This window comes from Thunnus albacares, chromosome 24 (genome assembly GCF_914725855.1).
Source record: "Thunnus albacares chromosome 24, fThuAlb1.1, whole genome shotgun sequence".
Lineage (NCBI taxonomy): Eukaryota > Metazoa > Chordata > Actinopteri > Scombriformes > Scombridae > Thunnus > Thunnus albacares.
In genome coordinates, this window is record NC_058129.1 from 17964468 (window position 1) to 17987959 (window position 23492).

The 23492-nt window shown below is 37.7% G+C and overlaps 2 protein-coding genes across 5 annotated transcripts in view; both read left to right on the forward strand.

Moving 5' to 3' along the window:
* The window catches only part of LOC122976244, a 1153509-nt gene that overhangs the window by 880194 nt on the left and 249823 nt on the right, over positions 1 to 23492 (forward strand). The window lies entirely within an intron of this gene.
* Positions 1 to 23492, forward strand: part of LOC122976264 (growth hormone receptor-like) — a 64104-nt gene that overhangs the window by 6494 nt on the left and 34118 nt on the right. The window contains exons 1-3 of one of the 4 annotated variants that reach the window (XM_044344665.1): positions 9913 to 10002; positions 10382 to 10421; positions 15341 to 15696. The gene's annotated coding sequence lies outside the window, so the exon portion shown is untranslated. Of the gene's footprint in view, positions 1 to 9910; positions 10422 to 15340; positions 15697 to 23492 lie in introns of those variants that run through there. The other 3 variants (XM_044344663.1, XM_044344664.1, XM_044344666.1) reach the window with 3 other exon arrangements.

Here is a 23492-nt window from a genome sequence, read left to right on the forward strand (position 1 = left end):
CAACAACCAACACCACAGCTTTCATCAGATTCAAACATTGCTAAATTCTGATTGGTTGCACAGAAACGTGTCATCACATTTCTCGTGAAATAACTGCTTCAACTTTTGCAGAAAAGTTTTGCTTTCATGTTGGACTGAATTACTCAAAAAAAAAGTTTCTCAGGGACTTTAAACTTCAAAACATCCTCAGCTTGTTAGAATTTTAATATATTTGTAAGTGTAAAGCACAAACTGCAGTGCAACTTTGAAAAAAGAAGCAACAAAATATAAAATAATGTCACGTTGGTATAATTTTGGTATAAGTTTTAAGACAAGTGCAAACATGAAGAGCAGCAGCAGCAGCAGCAGCAGCAGCAGCGGTTCTGGATCAGTCCTGGATGTGTAAACGCTCGAGGCCAGGTGACCGTTTAGGAGGAACTTGATACTCAACAGTGACATTGTGAATTTCAGGCAGAGGAAGTGGCAGATTTCTAAACGTGAAGTAAAACAGAAGATTAATTGCCACACGCTTCCTGTTTCAAACTAAACTGCAAAAAGGGAAACACCTGTACCATCAGAAACGTTCAGTAAAACAACGCAGAACAGTGCAAAACTTCAAGATTTGTTTTACTAAATTAACAGTTCCTGACCTCATCATCACAGTAGGATGGACTGTTTAATTAGAAAAGTGCTGCAGCCTTTTAGTTTTCACTCTGTGTAATGAAACAAGCTTTCAGCAGAGACAGACATTTGCTGCTGTAAATGAGCTTTTCCCTGCTGATAAGGTGGTCCTCGAAGGGGTTCACAGGATTTAAGAGGGCATCATGAGCAGTCCTTGAGATCAACATGCGGAACTTTTTAATTTGGTTATAATTTAATTCGATAGAAACAACCATAATTAAAATTAAATTATCCCAAACAGAATGATATTAACATTTTTGAGAAGCCCTGCACTAGAAAGCACGAGCTTGATTCCTGCTAGTGCACTTAAAAGCATCTTTATCTCCTCGAAACCTTTCAGATTCAGTAAGAAAAGTAAATTACTCTACATGAATTTTCATCTAAGCTCCTTCTACATGTTGACATGTAAGCTTTTGGAAGAATATGATAAAATATATAAAATACAGAGCATATAAAATGGTGAAAATGTCACCAGTGTTGTATTTTTTTAATTCTCTTGGGTCTATTTTATGCTGCCACTTAAGTCCAAGTCACCCTTGTAAAAGTGTATCTACAGTATAATGTATCTCAAGAGACGTCCTGCAGAGATGAAGGTGAAATTACAAAAAAATCTGGTTGTATCTGGTCATAAAACGGTGTCCAGTAAAGCGCTGGAGCTTTCAGCACAGATTTAATGTACTGAAATCCAACTTTCACTCTGGATTATTGTCAATCAGATGACTGCTGTCTGTCCGGAGGGATTTAATGTCAGTGATTACATGAAACCAATTGAGATTAAATCTTAAAATGGCGAACAGAATGCTACAAGTACCTGAAATCCTGGACTAGTGAACTAGAAAATCTCTCTTTTCCACTAGAAACGAGGCTCAATCTGCTGTCGATTGTCTGATGCTCAGTGAATTTGTGATTTATAAAGTTAGATTTAATGAACCAGTATTATAGTGTATTCTGTTGATTTGTGTGTGTGTGTATTTTAATACTCTTTAGGCCTATAATCTCTTGAAAGGTGCTTTCAAATACACACCACACAAAGATGATTAAAATGACATGAAGATTAGTGTCTGCCAATGCAACGGATCACATAACGCAGCCGGCAGGAAGTGTGATAGAAGAGAGACTACAATCAGAAATAAAGGCGGTACTTTGACCAAGATGTTTTGTTGGTTTCGTTTAGTTTTTTATTAACTAGCCTTCGTATCGTCTTACCATCGACTGTGACCTGGTTTGACTGCTTATAAAGTCAGTTCCATGTTACACCTTCTTAGCCAACTTCTCATTGCCACAAGTTTTACACTTCTTTTTGGAATTTATGGTCAATAGACCTCATTTACATGAAATTATACCTCATTTTTGAGTAAAATAAACAGAAATTATGAGTCACTTTGGATTATCACAGATTGGTATGTGTCAACTATTAACCTGGAAATTCCCAGGTAAACAAATATCACAGAGCAAACAAAGAGCAAAACATTTTTATTTACACAAGAACTTGAGAATTTAGTTTCAACTTTTCAAAACTTTATCTTTTCAGAATAATTTCAGTTCATCTGGATTATAAATTCAAAAACATAGAAAAACTGTGTGTATGTGTGTGTGTGTGTGTCATACTACTTTCAGGGACAAAGTTCAGACTAAAGACCAGTTAAATGGGGACATCTTGTCCAGTTGGGGACAAAAACTGTGTCACCAATTGGAAAAAAAAGCTGATTTTTGGGTCAGTGGTTAATGTTAAGGTAAGTCTCTAGGAAATGACTGTAAGTCTGTGTAATGTCCCCATAGGTGACCTAGGTCGACGTGTGTGTGTGTGTGTGTGTGTGTGTGTGTGTGTGTGTGTGTGTGTGTGTTCTGCTGGAAAGTACAATCATGTGCCCCATTGCACCACCTAGTGGTGGCCGGGTCATATTTGACTTGGGAAGACCACAGATGCTATAAATTTGAATAAAAGAGCTTAGTATGGAACCATCCGTATTACTTTATGGCAATTACATGACAGAAACCCATATTTCTGATATAAAAACATTTGAAAACGGGTCACATTTGGCCCGTGGACAACAAACAGGAAGGCAAGACTCTGGTGTTTTGTGAAGAAATACTGTCAAGGAGCAAAAGACGGGTCATTTAAAATAATTCATGTCAAAATAAATGTTGAAACTCCATCAAAAACATATATTCTTTATTTTAAATTCTAGTTGAGACCATGAAGTTTCCAAAGATACTAAATAAACCAAACTCTATTATTAAGCTTCAATGAAATGAACCAACAGATACACAGTCAAAGACATTTCTACGACAAATTTTATTTATACAGCACATTTCATTCCAAAGGAGATTCAATGTGCTTCATTCACATTAAAAACAAACCAAAACAAGACAAAACAGAACAAAAACATGTGTATACAGCATATATAAAATATAAACATGTACTCATTCAGAACATACACTGAATGTAGACGACTAAGTAGAACAATCTGACACTTACAACTAATACAACACAATGAAACTAATCAAATACACGGAAAACAGGAAGGTTTTCAGTCTGCTTTTAAACACTGTTGCATCTAATCTGCAACATCACAAAAACTAAAAGCTGCTTCACCAAGTTTTGTTTTAACTTTTGGAACAAATAGCTGAGAACAGATGTGATGTGATCAAATTTGTTATTTCTTGCCAGGATGCTTTTTGGATGGACGTTAGTCCAAACGACAAGAAATGCATGTATACGAGACAAGAAGCCTCATACTTCAGATATATTCTTTAAATGATAAAAGGCAGTTCTTGGTGACGCCCAGATTTCTGACCTGTGCAGAACTGCGTCAGAGAAAAGAGGCTAGAAGAGCACATACTTCCTGTTGCAGAGGCTCAGCACCAATTACAAGGACTTCTGTGTTAAAGAAATCTAAAGGGGAAAAGCGGGAGTTAAAGAGGTCACAGGTCTTAAAATGTGTGAGAAATTAACCAACTAAAGGACAGAAATGTCCAAATATTTATAGGAGCATCCTTTTTTGAGCCCTACTTCATTTTTGTTTTGTTGAGCTGAGAAATACTTGGATGTGCAGGTTTAATAAGTGCTTTCAGACAAAACAGTTCTTGGGATTCCCTGAGAGGACTGGGAGGCTTCCCTCGAGATCTACGTACCTTCAAGGGCTTTTTTTCTGTTTGCATTCACACCACCAACGGGGACGCTGAAGTGACGTAAGCCTGTTGGCGGTTGGTATAGCAATGTCACTTCTGTGCAAGATACAACAACAACAACAACAAGATGGAGGATGGTGTGATCGGAGCTGTGTGTTTGTTGCGTGTCACAGGTTTCATTTTTCAAAATGGCAGTTGCCAGTTCTGCTGCTGTTCGACCAATCAGCGTACACTTATGTCTCTCAAGGTCCCTCCTGTGCTGGGAGAGAACATACCCTGAAGCTAAAAAAGTCCCTCAAAACGGTCTTCTAAGAACTACAATCCCAGTTCCTGCAGTGCAGAAACAATAAAAAGGTTGTAGTTCCTCCAATTCTTAGAACTATGAAAAAGTTCCTCCGGTCTAAAAGTGCCTTTTATCTCACAGCACAGTAACACTGGCAATGAAAAGAACCTAAATGCCTGAAAAAGTCTGATCAATGAAGCAAAAAAAAACAAGGTCTCTGAGGTAAGTGAGACACATTTTGTATATTAACGTAAGCGTGTGTGTGTGTGTGTGTGTCTTGTGCAGTATTGTTCTCATTCTGTCACATCTCGTGTGTGTCACTCTGCTGTTAAACTCCAACCTGGTTCAGTCTGAATAATGTATTTCCCCCACTCAACCCCACAACCATCTGTCCGCTTGTTCAACACTGGAAACTGACACACACACACACACACACACACACACACACACACACACACACACACAGTAAAGATGTACTGTGGAAAACTTGAACTTTCTCCCTATTTACAAATTTACAAGTATCTATACTACATTATAAATTTCTCAAATACTTCAGTACAAAGTCAAGATGTTGTGATATGTAGCACAACATGCTCAGTGGCGTCTGCCGTACAAGGAACCTGTTAAAATCTTACATCTGTTATTAGTCTTTAGAGCCGTTTCTAAACAAACTAACGTGACCAAACTCTTCATAATGAATGAACATGTCACCCAGTGTGACTCACTGACATATTTTTAATAGTTTTTGGACAACAGAGGTCTACGGCAGAGAGGAATAAGATATATCAGGCTTTGGATACACACACAATACTTGTTAGTAGATCAGTTCATCGTTGGTTTGGTGAGATTTGTTGACAAGAAGAAAAATATAGAAAATACCAGCTGTATCCTTTAAAGAGAACATATTCTGCACAAACCCAGGTCTATATATCTATTCTGATTTACAGTTAAACTGCTTATTTATCTTCTACTGGTCCTTTATGCCGCCCTTCAGTTCAGCCTCTGTCTGAAACAGGCTGTTTTAGCTCCTGTCTCTTTAAGATGAGCCCACTCTGTTCTGATTGGTCAGCTTCAGGAAGCTTCCTCTGGCTCTGGAGGCTACGTAAACAAACTATAATAGCAGGATTTCACTTCTTTTTCTCCTTCAAATGTCAACTTGTCAAATGGCCTGGCCTTTGACTTGCAGGCAGCGTTTCTACATACGTTAACCTCAAGTTTTGGAGCTTTGACCACGTCTAACATCCAACATCAGATCAGACACAGTATATAAATAACAGAAAACCACAAAAAACATAATATGTCCCTGTTGAGAGGCTGTGCAGACTTTATGAAGTGTGTATTTGGACAGCCCTCGACTCTCTAGAAGTGGCGAAATCTGTGTGTTTGGTTTCAAATAAATTCTGCCACCGTTCACTCCTCAACAAGGAAGCATGTTTTGTTCTTCTCCTGATTTCCAAAAGTATGCAGCTGGATTCATATTCACATCCACATTTGAGCAAATTGCTCTAAACTGGCAAGAATCCTCAGATGACTGAGGTCCATCCTGTGAAGGACTCCTTTTTTAGTGAATAATCACGAACCCCAAAATAGCTCCTTTCCAGTAACATGCTCTCAGTTTGCCTGGAAACCTTTGAGTTGGTTCTGAAGTGTCTGTGAAGTAAATCATTCCTGCTTGATATTTTCTTTAGCTGTAACAATAGTACATCAGTTACCCCCACCTCGTAGCAGTGAAGCAAGCACATTATGTAAAATGTCAAAAGTTAACATATAGGGTGAAACATTGCAGCATATGTTAGAGTAAATAATGAAGCCCACTGCTAGAGGTGAAGGTTAAAGCAACTCTCACATGGCTTGTAATTTAAACAAAAGGCCTTCTAGTGATTTTCCCTCCTAATCTGAACGGAGGGGATTAGATTAAATCTGTTGCATAGCGACAGTGACATCACCACCGATCCATTTCACAATGCATAATCACGACGTGGTGCGCCTTGTTGTGATTTTCTCCTTATGTACGTCTGAGCCACCAAGGACGCTGCAGCTGAGACTTCTGTCTTATCCGAACACAACCAGAGCAGATTCTGAACATTTAGGTGATCCAGATCTGAGGTCGGGCTCACAGAGTGTCATTTCTCATCACCTGGAGTCCTCCTAAAAGCCTTTAACAGTTTAGAGTTTTCACAGAGCTGCTGACAGAAACATTTACATCCTAAACTAAGATAAGTAAACTTACTCACTTTGTCTACAATGACAGACAGGTGACAAGTCTGTCAATGTGAAATAACATGTTTATCAAGCACAAGGAACTAATTAAATTAGATTAAATTAAAAGACAGGTTCACAATTTTTCAAGTGTGTCTTAAACCAGCAGTCAGGTGTCCATATAAACATTGAAAGAGGTTTTCCTCACTGTAATCATTCTTCCTGTTCAAATGTGCTTTCAATGTGAGTGATGGAGGACAGAAACAGTCCTCGTTTGTGCAAAAAAGCATTTAAAAGTAGATGTGAAGCTTATATGAGGCTTCAGCAGTCTGAGTTAGTCATATCAAGTGGATATCTGACACATTTACAGTCTTTTTAGCATCAAATTCCCTCTTTGTGTTTCCTCGGACAGTGTTTCCCTGTTGAGCTGCAGGTGGAAGTATAGTAACAAAAAGAGGAACTTTGGCACTAAAACGACTGTAACGTTGAAAGATATCTACTTGATTTGACTCATTTGGACGCTGAAGCTTCATATTAGCTTCAGATCAACTTTTAAATACATTTTTGCACAGAAGGAGGACTGTGGAGGAATCTGTGTGCTGGCTGCATCTTGTTCACTGCAGTAACATCACATCCAGTACCTCTCTCCCTGATCTCAGCTCGTTATATATCTCTCTAAGAGAGGAGGTGGAGCAAACTTTAAGTGACCTCGCTGGCCTTATCAGTCTCACCAGCCCCGGGCAGGAGAGAGCTATTTTCTCTTTGTGACGTGTTTATTATTAGCAAGGTCGGTGTCAAAGAATGTGCTTGGAAGCGGTGGCGGGGGATGACGTGGCAAAGCTGGAGGGGTGAGTTTAATGCCAGTGTTAATAAGATAACTGATCTACGAGATGTTTGTCAACACACTGACCCTGAGGCGGTGCTGTTTTCTCTTCATGGAAAATACCAACATCCCCACAACAGATTAAAGTTATCAATGAAGCTGAATCCTTTCAGGCTGCAGGTTTTGCTGAGCCATCAGTGATGAAAGTCCACCAAGGCCAATAAACACTTCTGTTTGCTCTCTGCAAACACATGTAGGATACGTTGATTCTTTTATTTTAAAGTGTATATTTCTGATACACCATAAAAAACGTGATTAATGGTTGCTTTAAAAAATATAGTAATAAAAATATTGAGTCATTTATTTATTTTTCTCTTCACATTTAAAGTAAAAAAAAAGATTAAAACACACTGAATCTGGAAAAACCTGATTATGATTTAATAAAAATCAGACAAAAGTTGATTTACATTGACAAAATGGCAGAACTTTATTTATATTTACTAAATATCTGTCAAAAATTGATTTAAATGTACTAAAAATCAGGCAAAAATGTGTTTAGATTTACTAAATATTTGGCAAAAATAGATCTACTCAAGTAATTTAATAACTTAAATCAGTATCAAAGAACTATAAATTAAGTCATGTGTACAGCTCATAGATAATGACAAAATAGCTTAGCATAGCATTTCTCCCAATGACTTTCAATTATGCAAAATGCCTAAATAAAATTAAACTTCATCAATATTTTACAACGGTAGGCTACAAAAAGAAGAAAGCAAAACAAGACAAACACAAGTGTGTATAGTGACGTCTCCTGCAATCAAAGTCGCGGGTTGAACTGTAGCTCTGTTCTCGTACGTGCCTTTTTTTTGCCTTTTTCCTTCATAATTCCTGTCTGTTTTTAATCAGTTCCCATCTCCATTTTGGTTTCACTGAGATTTATTACTGGTTTAAACCTGTTCTCTGGTTGTAGTGTCGCGGGTGACAAAGACAACACAAAGTAAGCTAGCGGGGATCGTTTTTAGCAGATGAACATAGAACGTAACTTCACTCACAAAGTTTGTCCTTTTTTTAATCTGACATATACGGTGGATGTGGTCGCGTAAAGTCACATGACCTCCTCAAACATGCTCTCCAAGCATTGAGGAATGTATTGCAGCCTCAAGGAACCAATCAGCTCTGTTTTCCGGAATGACACGAATTCCGTCTGATGTCATCAAAGCCACTTTGATGACGTCACAAAGAACTCTGGGTGAAAGATCTCTTAAGGTTTGCACTGCCAAGCGTACATTCAGTCGGCTATTTGGTGTTGAAGTTGAGCACGCAGGATGAAGCAAGAAACTAGTTTGCCGAAGCAACAGCCAGCAAACAAAAGAAAAATGGCGACAGGAAAAACCGCGAACCTTGACCTTCGTGTGCAGGCCTACATGAAGAGCTGGGTGACCGAGGTCAATCAAAAACTGCAGGCCAACAAGGCGAGGCTCATGATGTGTACCCCACGTGAACGAGCTGGCATCAAAAGCAAGATTCACACTCTGAGTGTTGTCCTCGAACACCTCGAGGGTAAGAGAGAAATACAAATACAGTGCGAAGGAGAAGCAGCGATGAAGGAAGAGATCGCAACTCTGAAAAAGAGGCTGGAGGAATCTGAAATCAAGCACAAGGACTTAACTAACAAGGTGCGTGTCTCTAATAAAATTATTGGAGACCTTAAACGCCAACTTGAGAAAGCTCGCAAGAAGCAGATCCAGTCCAGGGAAGTAGAGAGCAGCGTGAAGAACCTAAACCAAAAGTTAAAGGAGGTGCAGTGCAGCTCTGCCGCCATGCTGAGTGTGGAAACTGCCATCAATCGAGACCTCACGTCCAAGCTGGAGGATGCCAAGAAGCAGCTGCAACAGCCTCTCCGTCTTGCTCACAGTGCTGCAGAGGTTCCAACGGATGTGTCAGAGCTGCTGCTGCATCTGCAGAAATCCACAGAGGAGCTGGAGAAGCACGCCCGCAGCATGCAGTCCAGCCAGCAGCAGGACGAAGCGGCTGGATCGGATGTAGAAGAGGCGCTCCAGGAGGTGATTAGAGGTATGGATCTCTGCACCAAGCTGCGGGAGGCACAGGTCAAAGTAATGGAAAAGGTCCAGGAGTTTGTACCTGCTGCAGAGACTGGCAGGAGTGTTCAGAGTACTGACACACCTGTTTCAGAGCTCCAGAAAAAAGCTCCAGAGAAGGAGGAGGAAGAGCCTAAACCAGACCTCCATGATGAGGAGGAGAACGTAGTTTGCCTCACGATCAATCAGTTAAAGACACATTTCAATAAATTGGCCAGTGAGGCTTGGAAGGAGCAAAAGGCTAAACTGAGGACGCAGAGAGTGGAGATCGCCAAGCTTAAGGCTGCCGTTAGGCATGCAGAGGAGCAGCTGGAGGTCCAACGTCAAGAGTCCGCCAAAGTCCTGCAAGGGAAGGAGCAAGAGTGGGTGCAGACGTTAGAGGAGATGTCAAAGTTTAAAGAAAAGGCCACCAAGAGGCCCAGGAGGAGAAACTGGTTCCTCCGGATGTTCACATCTGCCTCCTAATCAATCAGCCCAGATGTTTAAGGGGAGGGGGGGGCAAGCCGTCTCATTTTCCTCGTCTTCTCGGAGAGCTTGGGCTTGTGGGGGAAACATTAAGGTTGGTAGAGGGTAAAATTTTACCTCAACATTCATCAAACAAAGAAGCACTCTAAAACTAGAGCTAGAGAGTACAAGGGAGTGAAAAAAACAAGTGAATTACGGACATAAAACTGTCTTTTCTGATGGTTTAATAGTTGCTTCCTTCCAAAGCAGAAAGAAATGACCATGAAGCACTCAGATCTACTTGTCCTCCATCTGAAGAATGAAGAAGAGCAATGAAACACAAACAGGAAAGTACACAGGTAGGTTTAAAAATAAACTGTAAGTAATAATAAGTCGATATAGTATGTCTCACCTTGAAACAGCTGCACTGAGGAAATGTTGGAGACAAAATATGAAGCAGAAAAAAAATGTTAATGCTGGTTCTAGAGATCAGTAAAGAACATACAAATACAATCTGCCCATCAATCAACTAAAGACATGACATCAATCATATTCACATCGATCTCAAGCAACACTGAAACTCAAAACCCAGATCTGAATTGGAGCTGATTCTAAGTTATGGAGAACAGTTATTGGCGCCATACAACCTTTGCAGGTAAAAAAAAAAAAAAAAAAAGAATTAATCAAAACACCTGTTCAACAAGCAGACAAGTGATATTTTCATCTGATTGTCCGCAGTCTCCTATCCCCCGCCGGGACCACGACCACAGCACGCTGGGTAAGTGAAGTAGCGTCATCAGCCACGGATCTTAAAATGGAACAAATCCTTTTTGAGTTCCCGGCAGAGACGGCGCACACGTATTTTTTTCTATTAAAAAGCTAAATAAGTTCTAATCTTGTCCTGAACCGATCGATCATCTAACAATGAAAACAGGAATATGAGTTGGTTTAGTGTTTTTTTCTAATCATCTCAGTTTGAGACATTTTAGGATGTCTGAAATAAAATCCGATAAATCACAAAATCTCTTCATTGGATCCTCAGTTTATTGTAACGTTGCTGCTTCTCGCTTTTTGGTATTTTAAATTTTAAGGAGGTAAAAAGGTGCAACTACTCTAATTATTCTATTCTGCATCTTATCGGTTTCTCCAGCTGGCTTTACTCCACATGTCAGCGATGGGAGTTCTTCTTTGCGTCATCCATGCAGCGCTTCAAAGTGCATGAATGATGCATGAGCTCTTTGCTGCTGACAGAGCAGCATATTATTATCATTGCATTTGTGTTTTTGTGCGTGTGTGAGAGCAAGTATGTCAGTGAATCTATCAGTGATGCAGACTCACTGAATTAACACGAAGTATGTAGAGTTCGCTAGAACCTGCTGTTAAAATCACTAAAATAACGACACCTTTTCCTTAAGGAATATCAGCAGTAGGATATCGGAGCAAATATTCACTTATATATCACTTTATTAACGACATTTCTGTCTAGTTTTATTACAAAAATATGCTGTTGGTCTGCTTTGTTTCTCTGTTTAGAAGCAGCATATGTCACCATGTTTACAGGCTATTTAAGGCTGCAATTCACAGCAACAGCAGCTTTATATGAACTGCGGGGCAGCTTAGACGTGCTCTGAGGTGTTTGTTATTTCCGTCTACAGCACCACTCAAAAGTTTGGACACTTTCCCATTCACTTGAATAAGTCAGTGTGTCCAATCCTTTGATTCTGGTTCTGTATTTCATTCTCCAGCCAGAGACTCACTCAGATGTAGTTTAACTTTATTTTCTGCACTTGACATCAAAAACAAAGCATCATATGTTTTCTCTGCTACTAAAAACTACTAGTTTTGTGCAAACAACTGCATTATACAGTGGCAGTGGTGTAAAATAAGTAAACACATTTACTCAAGTACTGCACTTAACTTGAGTATTTCCATGTGATGCTACTTTCTACATTTCAGAGGGAAATATTGTACTTTCTACTCCACTACATTTATTTGACAGCTTTAGTTACTTTTCAGATGAAGATTTGACACAATGGATAATATAACAAGCTTTTAAAATACAACACATTGTTAAAGATGAAACCAGTGGTTTCCAACCTTTTTGTCTTTTGACGTCTTACAAAAAGCAGTGTGTAGTCGGGGTCACATTTCACATGTCTATGAGTTGTTAACAGCTCCACCAAATAGTGATTTTTCCCTCTAAACTTCTCACATGCTTTCATTTCAATAAATGTTCAAATGATCCAATATTTCAGCAAAAATCAAAGATTAGAGAAAAAGTCCAAAAACTGAAAACAGATTTGAAACAGAACTTTGTTTTTTCTTCTTTCCTCTCCCATTAATCATCTCACCACCCCTCAGATTTATCTGCTGACCCTTTGGAGGGGCCCGACCCCTAGGTTGGGAACCACTGGACTAAACTAGCTAACTGTATATAAAGTAGTGTAAACTAGCTCCACCTCCAGCAGCTACAACAGTAACATGCTGCTCTAACACTGATGCTTCACTATTAATAATCTAATGATGTCATATATAATAATATATCAGTCAGAGGGACCAAACCACTACTTTTACTGCAATACTTTAACTACATCAAGCTCATAATACTTATGTACTTTTACTGCAATACTTTAACTACATCAAGCTCATAATACTTATGTACTTTTACTGCAATACTTTAACTACATCAAGCTCATAATACTTATGTACTTTTACTTAAGAAGGAGTATTTTGACATTGCTCAAGCCTGCTCCAGTGTAATGCAGGTTTATAGTACAACCACAAGTGTTTTAATGTGTAGCTTTTACATAACTGACATGTTTATGTTTCAGCTGGTAGAAAAATGTTTTAAACAGACACTATTGTCCCCGCACTCCTTCACATCAGCTTGCATTTAACCGCCTGGTCGCCTCCGCCGCTGCATCGCAGGATCTAAATCTGTTTGATGAATCATTCAGGGGAGGATGCACTCTAACTAATTTGAGTCATGCCTCTTCGCTCCGGGGCATTGAGCAGTCATGCTGTTCTCATTGGTTAAACATCAGCGAGCGAACAGAGCAGCATAGACTCCCAGCACAGGAGCCCTGAACCAAACAAGCTGCTCTCGAGAATAATCTGATTATTTTTGTCTCTGTGGGGCAAAAGCTAATGCAGATCCGAGGTGACTGCTCTTTCACGCATCGTATAAGGACGACAGCGCCGCCGTAGGATTGAAGTTTTTTCCCTAAAAAAAAAACATCACAACATGTCGAGAGTCATCCAGAAACAAATACTTGTTGTTGATGTTCATGTTTACATTGTTTAAACGTATCTGAGATTTGAGTTGTTGGCCCACTAACAGTCACACATTAAGAAGGATTTAAAGTCTATTTTTGTTCTGTTTACATGACATTATCTGCCAATTTACTGGGATCCTGTGATTGGATGGAAGATTTGGTCATTAAAAATTCCATTATGACATTTTTAAAAAAGGCATTTTTAAAACGATAATAGTTTTTCATCTGAGGTTAGAAGTTCAGTTGGTCTATTTAGTGGCTGTTCTGGAGCTTTCAATTATCAGCAAGTGAAAAATCGAAGTAAAACACATTAAAGTGCTCAGAAAAAACAATTATAGTTTAACTGCAACTCCGTCTGTTGATGAATATCATGTCATATGATCAAAAGCTTGTCAGAAAAGCCATTAAATGGACCTTGTTTTCTCAAAGGCTGTTATGAATTAAAAATGAGTTCAAGTAAAGCTCGTTACCATGACAACGGGAATGACTAACTCAAAATGTGATTGTTTCTTTTATAAATGTTTTATTTGTTTATTTAATATTGGCAGCTTTGGCGTCTCATTGTTTTGGTTAAATATTGTACTGGACAGTAACATCTGAACAACTCATCATTTTAACAAAAAGAAATTAAGAGAAAATGTTATTATTAAGGTTTTTAAGATCCTGTTTTAACCTTTAAAAAATACATATATACATGTATACATACATAATACAATACATAAATAATGAAAATATTATAAATGATTAAAGTTTATTGATAAAGCTAATATACATAATGAGCCCTAATAATGGTCCATTTCTGCAAACGAAGTAAATATACAATTTTCTCTTTTTAATTTTTATTTTATCGCATGTATGGAAGCCTATTGCTGCTAGGAAAAAAACAAAAACAGATGGAAAATAAGAAATGATAGAAAATAAAACTTCTTATTGTAAATCAAAACTATGAGATTGTAGATCAAAACTTTCACATTCAAAATTATGAAAGAATTCATTTCATTAAGATTTTTGAAGTCAAAATTATGAGATACTAAGACATTTTTTTTCTGTTCCCACTTTTTTGTTTTAATTTTGACTTAAGTCATGGTTTCGGACTTATTTTAATCTTGTTTTGTATCTTGTAATTTTGAATATTTATAATATTTAATTATAATTATATTAATATTTATATATTAATATTTATATATTTTCTTAGAATTTTGACTTAGAACATCAACATTTTGACGCAGTATCTCTTTAATCATCATCACTATAAAAATCTGAATTTTTACTGTACGTCCTTTAATTTTGACATAGCGTCTTGTGACTTCCTCATATAAGTCTCCAGAAAATGACAATTTTAGTCTATTTTAATATATATTGTCAAAAAAACATTATTTCGTGCTTGACTTAGCATATTGATCAGTGGCGGCTGGCTAATAGAGGGAGGGAGGGCAGCTGGCGTGTTTGATTTCTCTTTTTAAAATAAACAATAATTACTTATCGTAAGTATGTGTGTGTTTAAAATGGACAATAACATGCAATATATAATATAAATCATTATGTTTGGGGGAAATTAGCTTCCTGTTCATCCCCTCCCTCTCATTATCTCCTCTGGAGCAATAGAAACATCGTCCAGTCAGCACAGTGGTGAAGCTGACACAAGATATACACAAAACAACATAAATTCAGCCAATCAGGGTCCTTGAATCTGATGCTTAGGGAGTAGGGACACCTGACGTTCAATAAGATTTCTTCAACAAAATCTATTTGAGATGAGAACTTTGGTGGAGGAACTACAAGTCAAAGAGCTTGGCCCAGATCAACCTGACATCAAAATAATCAGGCAACAGGTTAGCGAAAACGGTAAAACATACATGTGAGGCTTCTCCTGTAATTGCTACAACAGAATGGCTTGGCGAGCTGGATGCAGTAAATGGTCAAATAACTAATTTTTAAAAAAACATAAGAAAAATGAGCACTTGAACATACTTCAGTGTGATAAAAATGACCTAAAATGACAGAAACTGTCTTTGGGAAAAATTTATTTGACGTGTACTTTAATTTTTTATTTTGGATCATGTCCTATCTGCTAACATAGGGGAGCGAGACTTATGACCTATACTGCAGCCAGCCACCAGGGGGCGATAGGGATGTTTTGGCTTCACTTTTGGATGTCCATATTTATATACAGTCAACGGTTGTAACTTATAAAATCAAACATTTGAAGCAGCATCTCATAATTTTTACTTAATTTTAACTTAATTTAGATATTTATTTATTTATAGTAAATCATAATTTTGTCTTTAAAATTTTATTAGACTGTTTTAGTCAGTGTGTCATTTTTAACTTAACATATTTTATTTTCATTTTTGTTATTCCCTACATTTTTTATTTATTTTTTTTTTTTGGCGGTAATGACCTTCCATACATCCTCCACCAGCGCAGACCGCAGCAGACTGGAAGCTGGTCCGGTTCACAGAGGGGAGGCCCGGAGCTCCAGCTGGTATTAGGTTGATGACGCGGGATCAGGTGGAGGAAAATCTCCTTACGGGAGGGGAGTAGAAATACACAGCGACGGCTGTGAACGCAACACTCCGCTGCGAGCACACCAACAAACCCAGCAGCTGCAGCCCCGCTTCCGTCTCCTTCACACGGACTTCACGCGGACTACCGGCTGCATCTACCGGTTGCTGGCCGGTCCCCGGTCCCGGTGTGGGTCCATGTTTGAGGAATCGCTCTCCAGGCGGCTTTGACGCAGCAGCAGGCGGCTCTTCAAGCGGTTTATACAACTGGAAGGTGAGAATGATTCATGTTTTACAATCTGTAGTCAAACAGAGAGCGGAGTGTGAGTGAACAGGTGAACCTCATTCATTTAAAGTTGAGAAAAATGTTTAATCAATAAGTTCAATGACTGTTAATTAGGAACATCGTGGATAATCCAGTTTTTGTCTATATACAGAAATAATACTTGACTTGTTAAATTTTAGATCAATCCTCATATTTGAGCGACTGGAGCCTTTAAATATCTGGACTTTTTACTTGATAAAAGACTTAAATGATCAATCATGAACTAGTTTTCTAGTTAAACGTGTCCACCTGTAGATCTTACAGCGCTATAACCTGCAAGAGAAGGAAATAATCCACAATATATTTGCGGTTTAACAATCATTTAAAGTCAGTTTTCCATATTATCATCATAGAAAACAGCTTTTTCTCTCTGTTTCATGTTTATTTGCTCTGATTTGTCATACATACAGTACATTTCCTGCTTTGTGACCTCTAAACGAGATGATATTGACATTAATCCACATGTAACCTGCAGTACGTGACACTTGACACCTGACAAATTGTGAGCCAAGTAATCAAATTTTTCTCGTTTGCACATCTTGACCTTTTCTAGAAAAATACATTTGAAAGGAACAGACATCATTAAGAGTCTCTTAATGAAATAGTGACTCATGCACGTCCGCACAGACTCATTAAACAAGACGTAGTGATGCATAAACATACATTTTCCCCTAATGATTGAGTCATATACACTAATCTAGTTTGTAGATGGACGTTAGCATGCACCCATTGCTGATATTGTAGAGAAAATTGTGCAGAGATCTTGCAGAAAATGCTGAAAACATGGTCATGAAAAATTATGTTTACTCTTTCATACTTTCCTCTAATCTTTGCCTTCGTTAACAAATAGACTTTGCTTTGTTTTTAAGGTGTCACAAGCTTTAAAGTTTGGGAACCACTGACCTAAAAAAACCTAAAATTATCAGAAGAGTTCAGCCCAGTTTTAATAGACAGTCTGTCTGTTCCCCCTTTAATCATCTACATTAAAATCCTCATGTTGCATCTAAAACCAGACTCTCTCTCACAATTTTATATATTTCAGATTTTTTATTAAATGACGTGTTTCTGTTGCACCAAATCCTGTGACCCAAAGATGGATTTCAGCTGTTTGTTTGTTTTGTGTGTGTCAAACTTTTATCACATACTTCATGCTGATAGCATCTGTCTCCATAGTAAATGGATAAGATCACATACTTTGCTATGAAGACAAACATTTGACTCCACAAATACAAAATCTGATTGTATGTGTTTGATTGAGTGTTTAGGTCTGTTTGGTGGAGCACGAACACCTCCACCCATCTTCATACTATGGAGGTGAATATATAAAGATATTCAGGTGACAAGCTCTTGGAAGCAATTAAGGTACTTTTAAAAGCTTTAAATCTGAACACACAGACATGATAAACATGTTATTAGATTCAGTGTGATTTACACTTTCAGATGATGTTATTATGTCTGATCTCCATCACACATAAATGTCCAAAAACCTGCTTAAAAAGACCTTAAGATCTTTATAACTTGCCTGAGAATTTTCACGTTTCTAAGTTTTCTTCAGTATCAAGGTAATGCAGTTACAGTTGTTTTAACATTCATGGATCCACTGCAAACAGGAACTGATAATAGTGAATTCAGCATACTGATAATGGTGCCAATTTGACAAAACATGTGAACAAATGTTGGCCAAACTAACTAAACTGAGAGGAGAGGACGTATAAAACAGAGAGAAGTGTCCTCACATTAGAGAATCTGCAACTATTTTGTTAATCAACTAATTGTTATAGATATTTTTCAAGTAAAAAATGCTAAATATTCACTGGTTCCAGCTTCTTAAATATGAGGATTTGTTGCTTTTCTTTGTCATATATGACAGTAAACTGCTTCTTGAATAAAATGGATACGTTACCTTGCTGTTTGAAATGATAACAGCCTTTTTTTTTTTACTGTCTTCTGACATTTTAAAGACAAAACAACCAGTCGATTAATCACTGAAATAACTGACTGATTAATCAATAATGAAAACAGTTTTGTCCACGTTATAACAGATAAGAATGGCGAGTGGTGTAAATATTTTTCTTGAGTTTTTGCACATTCAGCACCGTCGCAGACCTTCATCACCCGGATTTAACTAGATAGGAGTTCGGTCTCGACCTGCTCGATGTGAAAAGTGGAGCTATATAAATAAAAATTGATTGTTTGATTGAATCGTAGCTGGCTGTGATTTGATGAAAAGCTAAATGAGGATGAGATAAAACAAAATATTGGTTGAGAAAATGAAAGAGAAAGTGTTTTGAGAGAGTTTGAAAGAGTTTGATTTGATTTTTGTAGAGAAGTTTGTTGGCGAGGACTTTTAATCATCACTTTCCCTGAACTGTTATTTTTTTCTTTTGTCCATTTCAAACAGCCATAAAAAAAGCAAATGAAACACATAAGTTAAGCATCTCTTCTCATGTGTTTCAGATTCGTACTGTCAAGAACTGTTGATGCTGAGATTGTGTTGCATAATGATGAATAAAGTGAGTGAATCTGCTGCAGGGAAGGCAGGTGATGCTTTTTTTTTTTTTTTTTAACTTTCTAAACTTGTCGTTTTCTTAAAGTAGATTTGTATTGGGATGCCACAGTTGATGCTTTAATTTGTCCCACTTGTCTGGATTAACCAATGAGCTCATCTGTTTGTTAAAGTTGGCGTCATGTTGGTTTGATTTGATGGCTGAAAGACACGAATACCTTCGACTGCAGATGATGTCTGAAAGCTGAAGCAGTTTGCTGGATGGTGTTTCAGCTGGTTATATTCTCCCACTGATCGCTTTAGGTAACGTCTACCTCGGAGCAGGAATGTTGACATCTTAAACGCACAATATGTAATTTCAGCCGCTAGGGGTCTCAATCAAAACAATAACAAAAGATGACGGTGTGAAGTAGCAAGGGATCATGGGAGTTGTTGTCTTCATTGGGATAGGATTACTCCAGTGTTCATCTGGAGGTCTCCTCCTCTCCAAAACAAACGGACCCGGAGATTAAAATCGTTAAAATACTAATTAAAGCTGTTTCACCTAAAAAATCAATATTTCTCCGATGATGTTCGGTGACCACCGGACTTCCTGGAGGGGCTGTTAGCCGAGCTGCTGCTAACGTTTGTCCAGTTTATTTCTCTGATAACTTAAGATCCAGACGTCCAATGACTAAAATCCTTCTTCCGGCTAAAAGATATAGTTAAAAAACACCTAAATTTATCATGAAAATGTGGCTTAAAACTGAATAAAAGTCCATTTATAACAGTTTGTAACGCCGATGTATTATCTTGTATGTGTGTAAGTTACTCTTTGGTAGACGCCATTGTAGCGGACAAACACAGCGCCGCCGTATGCATCTTGTGCATGTTTACTCTTTGGTAGAGGAGGTATGACGCCATCGACAGTCGACCAAATGAAACGGTCCGTTACTTTGATTAAATTACAGATTTCTCTGAGTTTGAACATTGTTGGAAACATTTGGGATAATGTAAGTACACAACTCAACAACATATATAACATAGGTCTAGTTGTTTTTAGACATTTTAATATGGAATAATTACATATTATAGCTTTAAAGCTGAGATGTATTCTCAAGAGAAGTGATCATCAAGCTAAAACCACAGATGTATTTGATATAGAAAATGAGCCTCATGCAACATTTTTGTGAATGAACCGGAGCGGAACACGCCTCCTTATATGGATGTTTTAGGGGCGTTGATGATGCTAATGATGAAATCTCAGCTCCTCGTGAACAGGTGTTGTTCATCAGGCTGAAACCGGAGATTTACTACAACTTTTTGCAGTTAAGAGAGTTTGTTGTAAGAAGAAACCGGACTCAGCTGTCCTGGATCTGGTCTCTTACAGTGTAGCATCAGAGGAAGATGGATGGCAGAAGCAGAAGGGAATTTCCCCCGCAGTGTTTAACATAACCAGCGTTGTACAGTACTTCCTGTCCGCTTGCACACTGGCGTGGAAAATCAATTTGAACGTAAACATTTAGTGCTTTGTGTATATATCGCTAATCATGTGTCATATGACCTTTTTAACGTTATGTTCATTATCCAGAGCAGAACGAGCCTCAGGCATCTTGTTTTTCTCAGTACGAGGGAAATGTCGTCTCTGTGTGGGCCTGGCCCGAGATAATTCAATTAACTACATGTTAAAGGGCAAACACAAGACTGTTTTAACTGCTTATTAGCTGGACATCCCGCAATTTAACTGGTCTCTGACTGAAGGACGAGACCAGCGCGTCAAAAACCACCGATATTTGAAAAAAGACTCTGTTGAAGTTTGTGAAGGTTTCGATCCTGATTGTGGTTAAAGGTGGTAACTACAAGTGTGTATAAATACATTTATTCAACACTTCAACACTTTATTTTTCCTGTATATTATATATATATTTATAAAAAAGGATTTTAAACCTTAAACATCACATCCCTGTGGATGATTTTAAACTTTTAACTCTGGATCTGATGGTTTTTGACGCTGTACTCGCATCTGTCTTGCAATGAAAATCTAATTTTTTCCAATATATTTTATATACAGTACTAAATATTTATATAAATTTTCCCCAATATACATTTTTCACATTTTTCATATATATATATTTACATGAACTACAAAGGATTTTAAATTTTTAACTCCTGACGCTGTACTCGCATCTTTTTTGTGAAGAAAATTCTATATTTTCCATATATTTTATATACATTTTTAAATATTTATATATAGTTTCCCCAACTTTTTATATATATTTATATGAACTAACTTAAACATCCCTGTGGATGATTTTAAACTTTTAACTCTGCACCTGATTGTTCCTGACGCTGTACTCGCATCTTTCTTGCAAAGAAAATTAACATTTTTTCAAAAATTTTTTTCACCAATTTACATTTTTTCCATTTTTTATATATATATATATTTACATGAACTACAAAGGATTTTAAACTTTTAACTCCTGACGCTGTACTCGCATCTTATTTGTGAAGAAAATTCCGTTTTTTTTCCATATATTTTATACGTATTTATAAATATTAATATCCAACTTACATTTTTTATATATATTTATATGAACTAACTTAAACATCACGTCCCTGTGGATGATTTTAAACTTCTAACTCTGCACCTGATTGTTCCTGACGTTGTACTCGCATCTTTCTTGCAAAGAAAAGTAACATATTTTCAAATATATTTTCCCCAAATTACTTGCAGTTCTCTGTCAGACCGCCGCCCGTATGTAAAGAAGGACGCAGCGAGGTGTGACGTCACCCGTTAAAAGCCCAGAGTTGCATCTTTCAGTCGGCGGTATCTTTTCCGTTTGGAGCCGGTGCGGATCGTCTGCTGTTTCCTCTCACGCTCTGGAAACAATCAGCTGTCAATCAACATCCACGTGGCAAACATCAAAGCTACTATAAGTCTTCAAATCTGATTAACGGAGCAATAATTTCCAAAATGACCACCAGCACACTTATTACAGTGCCTGAATTAAGAGATTGAGACTCGTTGGAGCAGCTGATAACAGCACACGACAGTTTTTTAGATTATTATGTTTTTATTTGATGACTACCTGCATATTTTCAACATATAAGCTCCTCTACGGGACTGATTTCTTGGCAAAAGCACAGAAAAAGTGAATCCTTTACATAGATTACAGTGTTGTATGCAGGTTTATAAGTGAGGCGTTACTACAATAACCTCCCCTCACAACCTGCTCTCTGCTTTACAATAAATAATATCTTATCCGTTGTGCACTGCAGGTCGGTTTGACTCTAACAGAGAAAGCAATCATTCAAACATTATCTTTGTGGCTGCGCTGGTTGTTTTTGTCTGTCAGCATGTTTCAGCCTCTTCACCATATGATATCTGCCTGTTAATTAGTTACAAGCTAACGTGGACATGCAGGATTATATAAGGCTGCATTGTTTACGCCAAACGTAAACCTCGGCTGGCGTCAGAGCATGTGTGTGTGTGTGTGTGTGATTGGGCTCAGGCAGCGATGCATGTGACTCCATGTGGATCGAATGCCCCTGTCTGTTCAGATCTGTGTTTCCTGTGTGTGTGTGTGTGTGTGTGTTTGTGTGTGTTGCCTGAAGCGCTGTATGAGCTGTGATGGGTGGAGGCTTTGACCAGCACTGGAATGGAGCTACAGAGCTGCACCACCATGTATCCTTCAGATAAGACTTATCGCTGCTGGATCTGCACATGACAGTTAAAATCGGGGCCACAAAGTTCAACAGTGAGTCTGACTGAGAGATCCTGCTGCTCTGTTGTTTTTTTAACAGTTTAGAGAAACAAACTAATATTGAAGCCTCGACTGTGAGGAAGCAGTTTCAGAGCTTACGTCAACCGGCTTCATGTTGTCTCCTCTCAACGATCTCTACCAGCATCAGAAACTAAGTACATTTACTTAAGTACAGTTTTGAGGTACTTGTACTTTACTTGAGTATCTCTATTTGACTTTATATTGTACTTTCTACTCCACTACATTTATTTGACAGCTTTAGTTACTTTTCAGATGAAGATTTGACACAATGGATAATATAACAAGCTTTTAAAATACAACACATTGTTAAAGATGAAACCAGTGGTTTCCAACCTTTTTGTCTTTTGACGTCTTACAAAAAGCAGTGTGTAGTCGGGGTCACATTTCACATGTCTATGAGTTGTTAACAGCTCCACCAAATACTGATTTTTCCCTCTAAACTTCTCACATGCTTTCATTTCAATAAATGTTCAAATGGTCCAATATTTCAGCAAAAATCAAAGATTAGAGAAAAAGTCCAAAAACTGAAAACAGATTTGTGTATCAGAACTTTGTTTTTTCTTCTTTCCTCTCCCATTAATCATCTCACCACCCCTCAGATTTATCTGCTGACCCTTTGGAGGGGCCCGACCCCTAGGTTGGGAACCACTGGACTAAACTAGCTAACTGTATATAAAGTAGTGTAAACTAGCTCCACCTCCAGCAGCTACAACAGTAACATGCTGCTCTAACACTGATGCTTCACTATTAATAATCTAATGATGTCATATATAATAATATATCAGTCAGAGGGACCAAACCACTACTTTTACTGCAATACTTCAACTACATCAAGCTCATAATACTTATGTACTTTTACTGCAATACTTTAACTACATCAAGCTCATAATACTTATGTACTTTTACTGCAATACTTTAACTATATCAAGCTCATAATACTTATGTACTTTTACTGCAATACTTTAACTACATCAAGCTCATAATACTTATGTACTTTTACTGTAGTACATACTGTGCTCCAGCTTCTGTTAATCTGTACAGATTGTAAATCCCCTCCGGAGGCAAATATGTGATTTGTGATATCAGACTGTACAAATAAAATTGACTTCTCTGAGATGAGTTTTAAACTTTTGGTAAAGAAAACGTTGATGAAAAGAAAATGATGTAGCGTTATTGTGTTTTTATCCTCCGCAGGCTTATATGTATTTTTATTGTTATTGTTATTGTTATTATTATTGTCAAATCTCTCTCTCTCTCTCTCTCTCTCTCTCTCTCTCCTTACTTACTGCAGATTAATCCACTGTAAAGGTCTCTAGTTGATATTATAGCTCCAAATGATGATTGGTGATGAGTTTTCTTTAGCTTTGACCAGCAGAAAGTGTCAGTTCATCAATTATTTCTCACTAAAAACGAATAACAACAAAAAACGACTGAAGTTTAATTTTTAGGAATGAAAATAAGATAAACTATAAGAA